Source organism: Microtus oregoni, unplaced genomic scaffold (assembly GCF_018167655.1).
Source record: "Microtus oregoni isolate MIOR12 unplaced genomic scaffold, Mior012 000066F_004, whole genome shotgun sequence".
Taxonomy (NCBI): domain Eukaryota; kingdom Metazoa; phylum Chordata; class Mammalia; order Rodentia; family Cricetidae; genus Microtus; species Microtus oregoni.
Window position 1 is genome coordinate 44,393 of NW_024543880.1, and position 6,118 is coordinate 50,510.

Genomic DNA, 6,118 nt, shown 5'->3' on the forward strand with positions numbered 1-6,118 from the left:
AAAAGAAACAGGTTGTGCTAATGAAGCACTCATGTATTGATAGCTTACTATAATCCATGGGCAACATGGGCTTAAAATTTTGGCTTGGTGATTGTGGCAGTTTGAATGTAATTGGTCACCATAAGCTCATAGGGCACAACACTATTAGAAGGTGTTGCTTTGCTGAAGTAGGTCTGATGGCTTTATTGGAGGAGTGTGTCACTGTGGGGGTGGACTTTGAGGTCTCCTATGCTCAGGCTATTCGCAGTGTCAATCCACTTCGTGTTGTCTTCAGATCAAGCTGTAGAATTCTCAGTTCCTCCAGCACCATGTCTGCCAGCACACCACAATGCTTCCACCATGATGATAACGTACTAAAGCTCTGAACTAAGCTATGAACTGTAAGCCACCACAATTAAATGGTTTCGTTTATTTGATTTGCCGTGGTCATGGTGTCTCTTCACAGAAATAGAAACCCTAACTAAAACAATGAGAAAGGAGATTAATGAATGGTGTTTAAGTTTGAGAGTTACAAGAACTCACTAATAATTTAGAGTTGTCTTTCAAGTTATAATGAGACTTTGAGAAAACTACTTCTTCCACCTCTGATCCTCATGTTCCCTGTATGAATATAAGGAATTAGGATAGACTTCATTTAGATCTTTATTTCTGACTATATAAATACTTGTGTTATTTGGATTCTCTTCAGAGCATAGTTAGTGTGATCTGCAGGCTTTATCAGAGAAAGAGTATTTCCTTCTGAATGATTTGTCTACAGAGACCTTTCTAGTCTGAGATTCACTAGATAGAGGATATCATTAGTGGTGGCTGTAAGGCCTTGAGATGTCATGGAAACCATAATAGAGAGGAAAACTCGAGACTTGTTTTTCTCTTTGCTGTGCTGCTAATGGGCTGTACAACATGACCTTCTCAAAAATCTTTCTGAACATCTAATAACCTCAGGCTCCTAATCTGTAAAATGAGAATAGCAAGTAGATTATAATCTATATTTCTATAATTTAAAGTATTATTTAAGAAGAAATGAAAATTGGTTAATTAGAAGGTTCAAGTCTCCTAAAATTTCTGTGATTAGGTGGATAAAGCTTTCCTTTTAGGTTTAGGAGGCTCTAGTAGATAAACTTTTACTGCCCTGTACAATCATCACTGTAGCCGGGAATTGTCACTAACTTCATAATATGTCTTTTGTTGAATTGGTTTTACTTTACTATTTTAGTTTGATTCGACGAATTCCATTAATATTAATGAAAGAACAGATAACATTTTTGTCTATTTACTTGAAGAGCAAGAGAATAAATAAGGGTGACCAAGTGTACCAGGTACAGCAGCTCCTTGAAGCCTGCCTTTTAGAAGAAGAGAACTTCTAATTTTACTCTTAACAGAACTGAGATCATAGTCAGTGCTGGTGATGGTTTCAAGCAAAAGTGATGGCAAAAAAAAAAATGCAGTGATACGTCTTACTTATAATCTCAATACTTGAGAACCTGGGATAGAATTACCATGACTTATAAGCCAGCCTGAGAAACAGTGTGAGTTCTAGGCTAGCTTGAATTACAGTGACAGTCAATGTCCAAAATGGCAACAAAAAAGAAGTTAATTAAATGAAAAAAATGAATGAATATAATACAGTGGCTTTTTTGGCTTTATTTATTGGTTTATTCATTCATTTTGAGGTAGAAGCATGTATTACCTTGGAGAAATTACAAATATCTATTTATTTATTTTCCCTAGACAGCCTTCCTAGGTTAAAAAAAGGCTATCCTGAGATTATAATTATGCAAAAGCTTAGTTTATCTTAGAAATCAAGTTTTGCTAAAACAAGAGATTAGAGATAAAATTGAAAAATTAGAAAGTGATGGCTAACTAAATATTTAACATGTAACAACATGGTGTTCGTATTTTATCCTATTTGGGATAGGAAGCTATAGTAATATTCTGGGTAAGACAATAAAATGATCAGAGATGTTTGGAACAGATAAGACAGTGATTGCAGAATTACCAACTGTGTGAGAAATAGAAAAGAGTGGAAACCCCACAAATTTACAAATCTATTAAAGGAGTCTTACTGAATTCTTGCTAGGAGATTTGGGCTACTCTAGGATTTGACAGTGGGAAGTAGTTTTAGTGTTATTTCATGTGTGGTCGTTACTCTGCAAAGATGCCTGAGGAAACATAAACCCAAGACCAAAACATATACCCAATGGAGAAAGAAGAGGTTGAAAATTTTGTCTTTCAGACAGAAATTGCCCGGTTAATGTCCATAACCATCAATACTTTCTATTTGAATGAAGAGATCTTTTGGAAGGTACTCATTTCAAATTAATCAGGTGCTCTGAAAAAGATGAGATATGAGAGTTTGACAGATCCCAGATAACCAGACTCTATGAAGGAGCTCCAAATTAATCTCATTTCCAGCAAACTCCTGACTGAACACTTAACAATTGTAGATACTGGAATTGGAATAATTAAAACTGGCTTGATCAATAAATCTAACACTATTGCCAAGTCTAGTATCAAAGCCTTCATGGATACTTAGCAAGCTGGTGAATATAACTTTGTGACTGACAATTTTGGGTTGATTTTTACTTTACATATTTGGTTGGTTAAAAAATAATTATCATCACCAAGCATAATAATGGTGAACAGTATACCTAAGAATCCTTGGCAGGGGGATCATTCAGAGTGCAAAGTAACACAGACGAACAAATGGGTCATGGAGCAAAAGTTATCTTATACCTTAAAGAAGACCAAACTGACTATTTGGAAGAAAGGGAAATAAAGGAGATTGTGAAGAAACATTCTTTATCACATTGCTCTTTGTAAAGAAGGAGCATGATAGGGAAGTCAATGATGATGAAACTGAAGAAAAGAAAGATAAAGACAAATAGGAAATAAAAATAGAAGGAATATAATGACAAGTGTGAAATAGATGATGTTGGTTCAGAAGGAGGAGGAAGGAAGGAGGAGGAGAAAGAGAGCAAGAGGAAAAGAAGGAGAAGGACTTTCACAAACAACAACTACTGATCAAGTACTCAACAAAACAGTCTATTTGGAACAGAAATCCTGATGACATTACTAATAAAGAATATGGAGAGTTATACAAGCCCTTAACCAATAATTGGGGAAAACATTTGGCAGTAAAACATTTTTTTATTGAAGGACAATAGGAATTTTAAGTTCTATGTCCAAGACATGATTCTTTTTGTCTGTTTGAAAACAGAAATAAAAAGATATCAAGTTGTACGTATGCAGAGGTTTCATCATGAATAGCTATGAGGAGTTCATTCATGAGTATCTGCATTTTAGTAGAGGGGTGGTATATTCCAAGGCTCTCCCTCTAAATATTTTCCTTGAAATATTGCAGGAAAGCAAAAATTTGAAGGTTATCAAAATAATTTCATTAAGAAATGCTTAGAACTTGTCACTGAACTGGCAGAAGAAAGAGTGCCACAAAAAGTTTTATGGACAGTCCTCAAAAAATACAAAGCTTAGAATTCATTATGACTCTCAAAATCAGAAAAAAAAAAACAAACCTTACAGAGCTCTTGTGGTACTCACATCTTTTTCTGGGGATGAGATGGGTTCTCTCAAGGAGTGTTGCACCAGAATGAAGGAAAACCAGAAACACATTTATTTCTTATCAAAAGTTAAACCTAGCACCAAATAGCTAACTCAGCCTTTGTGGAACATCTCTGAAATCCTGGCTTAGGAGTGATCTCTATGACTGAGCCCATTGGTGAGTATTGTGTGCAACAGCTGAAGGAATTTGAGGAAAAAAACCTTAGTGTCAATTGCTAAAAGACTGAAACTTCCAGAAGATGAAGAGGAGAAAAAAGAAACATTGAGAAAAGCAAGGTTTAAAAAGCTCTGCAGTGTGATGAAAGTTATCTGTGAGAAAAAGTTTGAAAAGGAGGTTGTCTCAAACCAATTGGTGGCAACCCCATACTGCCTTTTCACTAGAGCACATGCATCCACAGCAAACATGGAGAGGATCATCAAAGCTCAAGCCCTCAGAGACTACGCAGCAATTGTTTACATGGCAGCCAAGAAACACCTGGAGATAAACACTGACCACTCAATTATCGAAATCTCAAGGCAAAAAGCAAAGAATGACAAGTCTGTGAAGGATCTGATTATCTTGTGTATGAAACTGCACTTCTGGCTTCTGGCTTCAGTCTGGAAGACGTGGTAATAGGATGAAAAGGCTGATCAAGCTTTGTCTAGGTATTGATGAGGACGAGCCTACTGCAGATAAATGCTGCCAGTGCACTGTAGCTGAAGAAAGGATGTCCCTGGAAGGAGAAGATGACACATCACATGTGGAAGAAGTAAACTAAACTTCACTAGAAGAACCACATGTTTAACGCTTACCTTAGTTCCTTCTGATAACATATTTTTCAGGGTTTTTTTTTTCTTTACTTTTGTTAGCATTTAAAGTTATCTGCCTGGCAGGAAAACTAAGTGGAAGATAATTTTTTTTCTACTTAGGATACTGTGATACTGTATGCTTGTTTCTACAGACTGGTAGAAGGTTTGTTGAAAATGTAACCTATTGTTAATCATGTGGTCTGAAGTGTTTAGCTATGTAGCTTAATTCCTTAGTAGTGCAAATTGCTTGCCACTGAAGTATATATCTTCATGTTTAAAAGGAAAAATGGATGTTTTAAAGTCACTTTATAGAATCTACTTTCCAAATTTTTCATTCCCAGTAATTAATTTTGTATATACTAGTCCTATAAATAAAAAAAAAATCACACGCTGAAGCAGCTTGACAGAAATTCCCCACTTGGCTTGTTTTCTCAAGTAAGGTATGGAGAGCAAAATCTTAAGCTTCACTTAGTCTTGTAACACAAGGCTTGTGAATGGAAGTGCAATGCCCAACCGCATTCTACTTTAAAAGGTAAAGCAGATGAGATTAAAAAAAAAAAAAAACAAGTTCACAGTAGGGGTTGGGTGAATAGAACAATGGCTATGAAAAAATTGAAGCATTTTGTGGTATTCTATGCTAAATTGAAAGCATGTAGTTTAGTAACATGAAAATATCTGTGACCTGAGACAAAGGAAAATGGGATATATCATCTACATGAGAAAAAATAGTTTTCTTTATTTTTTGAGATTATAATACATCACCCCCTTTCTGTTCCTCCCTCCAAACTTCCCATATGCTCCCAATTTGCTCTTTCAAATTCATGATCTCTTTTTAAAAATTTCATCTGTCCCTCCATCCATCCATCCATCCATCCATCCATCCATCCATCCATCCATCTACTTACCTACCTACCTATCCCATCTAGATGCAGATTCCTAGCTATATAGAGTTAGATATTCCTAAATACAACCTTCTCAGTCTAAATGATGATATTTGTATAAGTTTTCCATGCTAATTCTTTAGTATTAGATAACCAATTGGTATAATCTTGCCTGGGGACGACTATTTCTTCTTCTATAGGCACTTAGTTTCTTGCAGTTCTTTGTCTAGGGTTGAGACCTCCTGAGCTTACCATAGAACTCTCATTAGCAATCTATTGGTGCTGTCCTTGTTCAGGCCAGGTTTAGGCAACCATGTTAGTAAGCTTTAACAGGTATAGCTTCTGAAATTTCTAAGAGACACAATCTCACAGCAAGCTCCACATTCTCTGGCTCTTAAAATCACAGAATTTTATAACATTTTGGAAACAGGTTCTCACATTGTACCTTAAGCTTTCTTGAGTGTGGTCCAGGTTATCCTTGTATTCACAACAATTCCTACCTCAGTCTGTTGTGTGATGGAATTATAGTTGTGCACTATCACACTTAGTTAAGCAAATAATATTCAATCAAGGCTTACGTTAGCAAGAGTCAGTCTCTGTCATGTGCGTTTGGCAGAGCCTCAAGGACAAGTAGGAAAGGAAGAGAGATTTACATTTGGAAAACTGGAAAGGTGATGTGTAGTAATATTTTGTTTATGTTTTAACAAATAAAGCTTCCCTGAAGATCAGAGTACATAGCTAAACCACTAGAGGCCAGGGAGTGGAGAAACAGACCTTTAATCCCAAAATTTAGGAGACAGAGGTAGAGGGATCTCTGTTAGTTCAAGGCCTGCTGCAGGAGGTCCTTCCGCTCCTTCAGCCAATAGCCGCTG

The 6,118-nt window shown here is 36.2% G+C and overlaps 1 pseudogene; it reads left to right on the forward strand.

Moving 5' to 3' along the window:
* Positions 1–2,155: 2,155 nt before the first annotated feature.
* LOC121440196 lies at positions 2,156–4,334 on the forward strand (annotated as a pseudogene).
* Positions 4,335–6,118: the final 1,784 nt, after the last annotated feature.